This window comes from Symphalangus syndactylus, chromosome 1, assembly GCF_028878055.3.
Source record: "Symphalangus syndactylus isolate Jambi chromosome 1, NHGRI_mSymSyn1-v2.1_pri, whole genome shotgun sequence".
Lineage (NCBI taxonomy): Eukaryota > Metazoa > Chordata > Mammalia > Primates > Hylobatidae > Symphalangus > Symphalangus syndactylus.
The window spans coordinates 87521831-87531870 of NC_072423.2; positions in this window are offsets into that span (position 1 = coordinate 87521831).

The following is a 10040-nucleotide window of genomic DNA, read 5'->3' on the forward strand; positions in this document are numbered from 1 at the left end:
CATTTATTGTAGATTATCCAATTTGTTGGCATATAATTGGTCATAATAGTCTCTTCTGATTTTTTGGTGATGTAAGTTGTGATGTCTCCTTTTTATTTTTGATTAACTTTTTCTCTTTTTTTCCCTTAGTCTGGATAAAGGTTTGTGAATCTTATTTAACTTTTCAAAAGATCAAATTTCAGGGCTTTTTTTTCATTGTTTTCATAGTTTCTATTGAATTTAACTGCCCCGATCTTTATTTATTCTTTCATTCTATTAACTTTAGGCTTAGTTTATTCTTTTTATAATTCCTTGAAGTGTAACATTAAGTTGTTTAACATCTTTCTTCTTTTTCACTGTAAATGTTTTGAAGCATCTAACAAGTTTTGGTATTTTGAGTTTCCATTTTTGCTGGTCTCAACATATTTTTTAATTTCCATTTTAATTTTCTCTTTAATCCATCTGTTGTTCAGAAGCATGCTGTTTAATTTTCATGTATTTGTGAGTTTTCCAAAAATTCCCCTGTTATTAATTTCTAGTTTCATGCCATTGTGATCTGGAATGATAAATGATATGATTTCAGTCTTCTTAAATTTATTATGACATGCTTTGTGTCCTAACATTTGTTCTCTAGCATTTCCTGTAAGACAGCTCTGATGGTGATAAACTCCCTCAATTTTTGTTTGTCTGGCAAAGATTTTCTCTCCATTATTTGCAAAAAAAAACAGATTTTCCCAGGAACAGTATTTTTGGTTGACACTTTTTTTTCTATAGAACATTGAATATATCATTCCACGCTCTCAGCCTATAAGTTTCTGCTCAAAAATCTGCTATTAGCCTTATTGGAACTCCCTTATATGTTACTTGCTTGTTTTCTCATTTGTTTTCAGAATCTTCCTTTTCTTTGATTTTTGACAGTTTAATTAAAATATATCTTGTACTCTTGATGGGATTGAATCTTATCAAACATCTTCAACGTTCCTATACCTGTATATTTCTCTTTCCCCAGACTTGGAAAGTATTCTGCTATTATTTCATCAGATAAGCTTTCTTTCCCTATCTGTTTCTCTTCTCTTTCTGGGACACACATGATGTGTGCAATGGTTCTCTTACTGATGTTCTCTAATTGCCGTAGGATGTCTTCATTTTTTCTCATTTTTTTCCTTTTATGTCTCCGACTCAGTAATTTCAAATGATGTGTCTTTGAGTTCATTGATTCTTTATTCTACTTGATCAAATCTGCTTTCAAAGAACTCTATGAAATTTTCAGTTCAACCATTGTGTCCTTTATGTCCAGAATATCTCTTTTTTTATGATTTCTTTCTGTTTGTTGAACTTTCTATTTTGTTCATGTATTATTTCTCTGATTCTTTTTAGTCATCTATCTGTGTTATCTTGAAGCTCACTGAGCATTTTAAAGATGATTATTTTAAATTCACTGTCAGGAAGTTCATAAACCTTTATTTTTTGGGGTCAGCTATTGGTTATTCTTTTTTTTCCTTTGGTGGTATCATTTTTCTCTTATATTTCTTGATTTTTAGGCTGTGCATTGGGGTCTGCACATTTGAAAGACAAGAAAGTTATTCCAGTCTTTGCATACTGGCTTTGTCTGGAAAAAACTTTTCCCAGTCATCCAGCAATTCTTGGCAGGGTGTCTGTTGTGGTCTGCAGGTGAACTTGTTGCTGAAGTCTTCAGGCAGGCTGGCCTGGTGCCTGTGTCAGCAGGTGGTGGGCTTGGTTCCTGGGTCTGTAGAGTTGGGCCTGAATCCTGTATCCACTGGTTGGATATTTTCATTGGGTATGTGGGGATGGACATAAGGCCTATGTCTATAAGGGCAGGCATAGAGCCTGTACCAATAGGGGCTGGACTGAAGCCCATGTCTACAGGGGCTGACATGGCTCTGAAGTAGGCATTGAACCTGTGTCTACAAGGGCTGGCTAGGTTGTGGAATGGGCCTAGTGTCTGGGTCTACTGGGATGAGTCTGAAATCTGAGTCTATGGGGACTGGCCTGGTACTGGTGCAGGATTAGCGCCTGAATCTGAAGAAATGGGCCTAGGATCTTGGTAGATTGGAGCTGACCTAGAGCCTGTGTCTTCAGAGATGGTCCTAGAGCCTTGGTCCATGATGGCCAGCCTAGCGTCAGGGTCTGCTGAACTCCGCCTGTATGTTGGGTTTGCAAGAGCACAGCTCGGCTCTGAGTTTATTGTATCCTGGGTCACAAAAACCAGCCTCAACCCTGAAGCTGGCCTAGGGCTGGAGTGGGGGTGGGGCCAGTCTAGAGCCTGAGATTACAGCTGCTAGACTGGTGCCTGTAGCCACAGGAGCTGGCCTAGAAGCTGCGGAATGGCCTGGAGGCTGGGTGTGTGAATTCTGGCCTAGAACCTAGGTCTTCAGGGCTGGCATGGAGACTAGGTCCACGAAGCATGCCTAGGGTCCTAGGGCTGGAGGAACTGGACTGGAACCTGGTTCCACAGAAGCAGTCCTAGATACTGGGTCTGTGGGCACAAGCCCAATAGTGGAGTCAACTGTGATGGGTCTGGACCCTGGGTCTGCTGGAGCATGTGACCCTAGGAACTGGCCTCGAGAGTGGGGTGGCAGAAACTAGCCAAGTGCTAGGTAGGCCTGAAGCCTGTGTCTGCAGATCCTTGTCAGATACCTAGCTAAGGGCTAGTGCTAGGGCTGCCAACCTGGAACTGGGGTGGGCCTGAATCCTGGATTTGTGTGAGCCAACCTAGTTCTGGGCTGGTCTGGAACCTAGGGTAGACTTGGAGTCTGTGACCACAGGGGCTAGCCTGGCACTAGGCAGTCCTGGAGCCTATATTCACAGGGGCCAGCCTGGAGGTTGGATCTATGGACACTGGCCTGGTGACTAGAGTTGAAGGGGCCAGCCTGGCCCTGAGGCTGGTGTGAAACCTGGAGTTGTGGAAGCCAGCCTGGTCCTGGGAACAGTCTGGAGCCTGGAGTCACTGGGGCTGGGCTGGTCCCAGGGAGCATCTGACACCTAGGGCACTGGAATAGATATATCCAGAAACCATGTCTGCCAGGCAAGTCTGGAACCTGGGCTCTGGGATCTGCTCTGGCTCAGTCTGCAGGTACCAGCCTGGAGTTTGGGGCCATAGTGGCATACCTATTACTGTATTTCACTGAAGCAGGCTGTGTTTCGGTCAAAGGCAAAGTTCAGTGCCTCCTTCCCTTTTCTTCTTCAACACAAAGGTTGCCTGTCTCTGTGCTCTGCTGCCTGTTATTGTGGGAGGGATGACATAGATAATGTAAAATTGTTCTTCCTATGCTCTTCAATTCATCTTTTCTTATTTCTCTGCTACACAAAGATTCTGTAATCTTTCACCTGGTATCCTTAGCTCTTGTGAAGGTATTTTTGTCCACAGATAGTTGTTTAAATTGATGTTCTTGTGTGAGGATAAGTACTAGAAAGTCCCATTCTGACATTTTGCTGATGTCCAGCTGTATGGCATCCAATCAGATTTCTAAATAGTGATTTTCAAAGTGCATCAGCAGCATCAGAGACAGGACTCCTGCTAATTTGGAAAGAAAGATGGCAGACCTTATGTTCAATGATCTTATCAAACACATATATACACACAATAATGATAATAAATAGAGCAGACAAAACTTTTGGAAGTGATGAATATGTTTATGGCATAAGTTGTGGTGATGGTTTCATGAGTATGTATTCATCTCTATCTTCATCAAGGTTTATACATTAAACACATACGGCTTATTGTATGTCAATCATACCTCAATAAAATAGTTCTACAAAAAAAGAAAGGTAAACACAATAGAGGAAAACTACTCTTGGCCTATTTCTCCCATTAAGTTCGACTTGTATTTCAGAGTTCTGATGGTTACTGAATCTTCCAGATTTTCTGATAAGTATAATAAGAGAAATAATATGTTGGGCTAGAAAAGATAAAAATATGTATTTGAGGATTAATCAATCAAATTTTCCCTTAACATAATAGGACTTGTTGTTCAAGATATTCAAGCCAGTACCAGGTTAGAGGGAGACAAAAGTTCCCAGATCAAATATCTGTGTAAACTAATTCAACTAAAGTCACAAGAGGAAGAGACTCATGATGACATATTTGGAGGTACAACATGCAAAATTAATCACAAAGTGGAAACCAGCATCTTACAAAACAAAGAACAATGGCTTGGGATTTAGAACGTCTGGGTTCTGGTCTCAAGTTTTGCACATTCAATCATGTGTCTATGCAATCATGTGTCTACATTCCAGGACTTAGTTTCTTGAGACTAGACCATCTCTGATAAACTTCCTATCTGATTTTCCTCTCTTTCAGCAAGTTAGGCAGGTGCTCAGATCAACTTTTTGGTCACAAAGGATGAAGGAAGAAGGCTTCGAGTGTTGTTCTTAACCGCAGTTTTAGGACACGGGTTTAAAGAATGCATTAGCAGGGACTAAATAATGAAAGCTAAATTTGGGGTAGAAAAATGGGGAACAGGAGATGAAAGAATCTGAAAGAAAATATTTAGGACCAACAAAGACAGTCCCCTATTGCTTTGTAGTATAGCCAAAGTTCCTGTTTTTCTCTTCTTTAGACTCTAAGAAAACCAGAAAACATAAGAGAGCTTTAGAGCTTTAAAATATTCTCGGATGCCCCAAGCCAAGAAAGCATGTCCTGTGGATCCCACCTTTTCCCAATTCCCTGATCTAGCTAAAACCATATACCATTTCCTTATTTCCTCTGGAGGCATTGAAACCTCATCACCAACCCAGAACAGTTTGGCACAACTTCGTCTCTCCATGAAGTATCTATACATCCCATTTCTTCCTCTGTAAAAGCTTCAAGATTCCACTTTGGTGTCAAGTTTTTCTACAGGGCAGATTATTGTTTATTTCAAACTCCAGAAACCCTCATTCTTTTCTGGGATCCATTTAAATTGGTGCTACCAGGCTTTTTGAACCTAAAGAACCTGTGTTTACTTGGCTCTTCTATGCCTTACCACCAGCCCCCAGTCAGTTAAAACACCTTTCTTTTGCTACAGAAAAGTGCAACCACATCTAAAGCCACCATCAGTTCAAAGTCCTCTGACTGAATGAACAACCCCTCCCTCAGTGTCCAGATGTGAAGAATCTGCTCAATCACCAAAGCTCCTGAATTAAGAGTTAGGGTGCTCCTTTTTACCATTAGGAGGAACTTCATTAGGAATTCTGAAATAGAGCAAGTATTTCAGGGGAATCCCAGGTCACAGTGCCCACCTGTCATCTTAGAAGCCAGAAAAGAAAACTTTTTTCCTAGAAAGACTTCCAGTGAAAGAGAATTTCTCCAGGATTTGAGAGTATGAGAGTCTCTTGGTGAGTTTCCTATTGAACAGAAATCAGGAATGTACTACTACACAGAAGAGATGTACAAGCATCTAGTCACTGCCTCAAGGTAATGTTGAAAGAATTTATTACAACTTAGATTGGGATAGAGTGATTCTTTGATCTTTAGGTCTCTCCAAAGTCCTCCAGAAGATCTTGCAAAGGTAAGTCTCCTCAGAAACTCTAGGAAGTTTTTGGATTCTATGGGTAGGTGCCAACAGCTATCAGATGTCTTCCTAAGTTGGCTGCTTCATTCCAGTTTCACATTGCTAAAGGCTAATTAAGGACATTAATATGAACGAAGCATCCCAGAGATCCTTGACACATTGTGAGAATACACAGAGGGAGCAAATCCATCAGCCTCCCACAGACACTCAGCCATGCAGTCCTCATTACCTGCCATCAGCGACAGTTTCAGGGCTTCACAGGGGTTCAAAGATGGCCAGCTTATTGCCACTCTTTGTAGTATGAAGTAGATCAAAAAATAAAGATAGATCAAAACATTGATAATATAATGTCTTTAAAATGTGTACATTTTATAAATGTATGCTTATAACCACAAAAATGCCATGCAATACTGTTGTTCTACTCACATGATCAGTACAGGAATTATAAAGCATTGATTCAGGGTGGACTTCTGGCAGCATGTAATTGATGGTGAATGTGTTCTCTTCATTCTCTCTGAGTTTCATTGGGTGATATCATTGGTGATAAAGCTAGAATCTCAAATTTGGGACCCTTTTTAAAAGTGGGGCCATGCCTAAATGGTATCCCAGGTGTCTACTCCACCATGACCCCCTGAAGGACCTGCAGTGTCCCAAAGGTTGGAAGAAGATTCAGGGCTAGAAAGCTGGAGAGACCTAGAATCAGAGATCTCTCACACAGCCTGAAAAGTCCAAAGCTGATTAGCATAACCTCAGCACCAGTAAAACCAGAATTCATTTCTTCCATTCAGAGATCCCATGTTTGTGCCAGAATCCAAGCTGCCATGAGTGTTTCAGGAAGTCACTTATGACTAATACTGAGTATGATGGGACCGATATCAGAGCTGAGCTAGGCCCAGAGAGCCCAGAGGCAGTGACACATAAGGCTAAACCTTTCAGTTTTGATCCATAGATTAGCTACATCAGAGAAGTAGACTTGGAGAATCCCCTGCTAGAGTCCTGCAGAGTAACCACTCTGTCAGATAGCATGTGTTTCTGGGAGGAAGTCATAGGGGTCTAGTTCTGCCTTATCCCCCTGCACACCATAAGCATGGGCTGAGATCTAGAGAGAGTCCAGAGCTGGCCTGAAAGACAGATACAAAGGAGTCTGCTCTGGAACTGAGGTATTCTAAGAACTTGGCAATCTCAGCAGCCCTACAGATGGGAGAGGAGCCCACAGATGGGAGAGGAAGCTATTCTCCTGGCCAAGGTCCTGAGACAGTTTGCCAGAAGCGTAGGTAGACTTGAGGCAGATTGCAGCTAGCACTGGCACTCGAATTGAAACCTCCCCTGTAGTCCCATGGACAGTTTTTTGTATAAACATAGAAATTGACCCTTCTGGTCTTAAAGCTTGAAACTTTTATTTGTTTTATATGAGTTTCATCCTTAGTAAAGGACCCTTAGGTCCCTCAAAAAATATAAAAGAACTGAAACTCACCAGAAGATCCCATCCAGACAATGGCACACCAGGCCCCTCCTACATTATGATTGCTTCCTTAGGTCTCCTGAGTTCCTGTTTTTCTACACATTGTTACATTTCTTCCCTGCTATGTAAACTCATAATTTTAGTTGGTCAGTGAGATGGATTTGACACTGAACTGCCATCTCCTCTGCTACAGCATCTGATTCAGCCTTCTTCCTTGGCAATAATTGTTAATATGAATTGGTTTTCTGTGCAGTGAGCAGCAGGACCTAGACCACACCCCTGGTGTTTCAGTAACAGATTTTGGTTCCCCAACCAGGAACACTTTGGCTCGGCTGCCATGGACAGGGAATCTCAAAGTCATCCTAAGCAGCTGCTTACCCAATTTTGGCTAGAGATGAGTACCCTCTCTCTAGGGCCAGCCACAGCTGGCCCCAACCATGTTCTTGATTGCCTTGGGAGAACTGCCTTTGAAATTTGATATCTGCATCCAGATAGGTGACTGTCCTTTGTGGGCCCAGACAGAAAGATCTCCTCCTCTCAGTTTGGGAAATTTTTAAAGGAATTTCCACTTGCAGGTTGAACAAGTCCAACTGATGAAGAGAGGGAAGTACCCTGACTATTTCAGTATGGATACTCTTAGGAGCTTGTTTGTCATTTTGTGTGTATCCAGGCAAGTGAGTGTCATTTGTGGGAACCGGACAGTGGGATCAGCTCCTCTTCATCTGAGAAATTCTGAAGGAATTATTATTTCAGGTCAACTGAGCCCAACCAATGTAGAGAGGAAGCACCCCAACTCTTTCATATTGTAGACTTTTGGGGCTTGTTTGATGCTGCAGCAGTTGGATTGTGTTTTAGTGATTGTTTGCATGTGTCTGATACAGTCATGGGAAATTAGAATTTGATAAACTGATACTCTTTTGTGACACTGTTTGGCTCCGTACAGTTTGGAATCTGGAGTTTGCTGTTGTATGGGAAAGCGGGCTTTTGTGCTGCTATTTTAAGCAGGGTTGGGCCAGGTTAATATGTGATGATCTCATGTGGTGCCGTTTTTGACCCCAGTGTTCTGGGAGTATAGGGAGTTTTGGCCTTTAAAAATCAAATTGCCACAGAAAGTCCTTTTATTTAAAATTTTGGTTCACAGCCTTCACTGGATTACCTATCAAGGCTAACAAAGTTCAGCCATGTGGACATGTTTGCAGACAGCTGAGACTGTATTACTATCTCATGGCTAGAGTTCCAAGGTAAAAGCTATTGGATCTTTGTGTGTATATACATCTAGATGTGTTTATGTGTATGCACATATATTACATTATATGTTGTGACTACCAAATTGGCTTATACATAAAAGAACACTCCTAGATTAAGTAAATAAGTCCAAAGTGTTTTTAACATTCATATTACTTAAGTAAATTTTTAGGAAGCTAGCATTAAAATTATTAGAATATAAAAGTAGAAATGTCTTCAGAATTGTCAGCATACATTTTTTTCTGGGTTTTATGTTTGTCTCTGCTAGATATTTTGGGGTATCAGAGTGTGGCACAGAAACTTATAAAACTATAACCAGTAGTTTGAGAACAGCCTGAAAAACAAAGACCCCCCCAACTCTGTAACATAAAAATAACGTAATTAGCCAGGCATAGTGATTCATGCCTGTAGTCCCAGCTAATCAGGAGACTGAGGTGGGAGGATGCTTGAGCCTGAAAGGTCAAAGTTGCAATGACTCATGATCCAGCCACTGCACTCCAGCCTGGGTGACAGAGTGAGACCCTGTCAAAAAAACAAAAAGATAAGAGGCAGAGAATGACAATGGGGCACAGCAGCATTGCAGAGAAACTAGGGAAGGAGTTGTAACTGTTAATAGGATGGTCAGAGGAGGCCTCATTGAGCAAGTGGCTTTAAGGTGAAGACTTAAAGAAGGTAATAGGGTTTTCTATAGGTATAATGAGAAAACAGAATGCAAACAGAAGAAAAAGGACAGCAAAGTGCCTGAAGCAGAGAAGGCAAAGAGATTGAAGTTAGGGACATGACTGGAGGGATGTTAGGGAGGTGACTGGACTCTAAGTCATGGAGAACTTAGAGGGCGGTTATAAGACTTTTATATATCTTTCTCTGAATGAGATTGGGAGTGAGAGCAGGAGTTCCACAACGAATAACAAAATGCGGCTTTTGTTTTAAAAGGAGCGTTCTGGTTTTACATAGAGAAAAGACTAAAGACATTCTCCATCCAGAAAAGACTGCCGAGAACTGTGAAGCATCTAAAAGTTTACAGGGGCACAGATTCATAAATGCTGGCAGATGACACAGGCTTCCAGGTAAAGGCAGGATTTTATGACTCCTTCAACAGGCAGAATGATTCATGTGTTTGTGTCAGTCATCTTTGCTCCACAAGTCCTACAGAGGAAATACAGGAAGGCAGATTAATGTCGCAAATGCAATAGATGTGTGTTGCAGCAAAACTGCCTTCTGCTTCAGAAGAAAGCAATATCTCTAGCTTCCAAGCTGTCCTCTTTACAAACATCCTTGAAAAGATAGGAGCAAAGGCTGTCAATGTCTCTGCTCCTAAGACATGCAGAAATGTGAGAGGCCATGAAGAATTTTCTGCCAACAAGAATGAGCAGAATGTCATAATGGATTGGATGTAAAGTGGGAGGGGAAAAGACACTTAGGAATAATTCCAAGAGTTTTTATTTGAATAGGTGAAAAGGTGGAGTTGCCATTAACTTAATTGAGAAAGACTACAGGTGAAGTAGGCTGGGTGGAGATGGTGGATAAGGAGTTTGATCTGAGACATAATGAGTTTGAGATGGCTATTGGGTGGAATCCAAGAGATATCAAACAGGCCATTAGATACATATGTCTTGAGTTTGGAAAAGAGTTTTAATAGTAATATAAATGTATTAGTCATTGGCAAGCAGATTGATTTTAAAGCCATGGGACCAGATGTGATTACCAGGGAGTAAGTGTGGATACAAACGAAGGCCAGTGATTGAACTCTAAAGTGATGCAAACTTAAGAAGTTGGGGAGAAAAGAAGGGTCCACAGAGGAGACTGAGAAGTAACCAGTGAAGTTAAAGGAAAATGAAGAG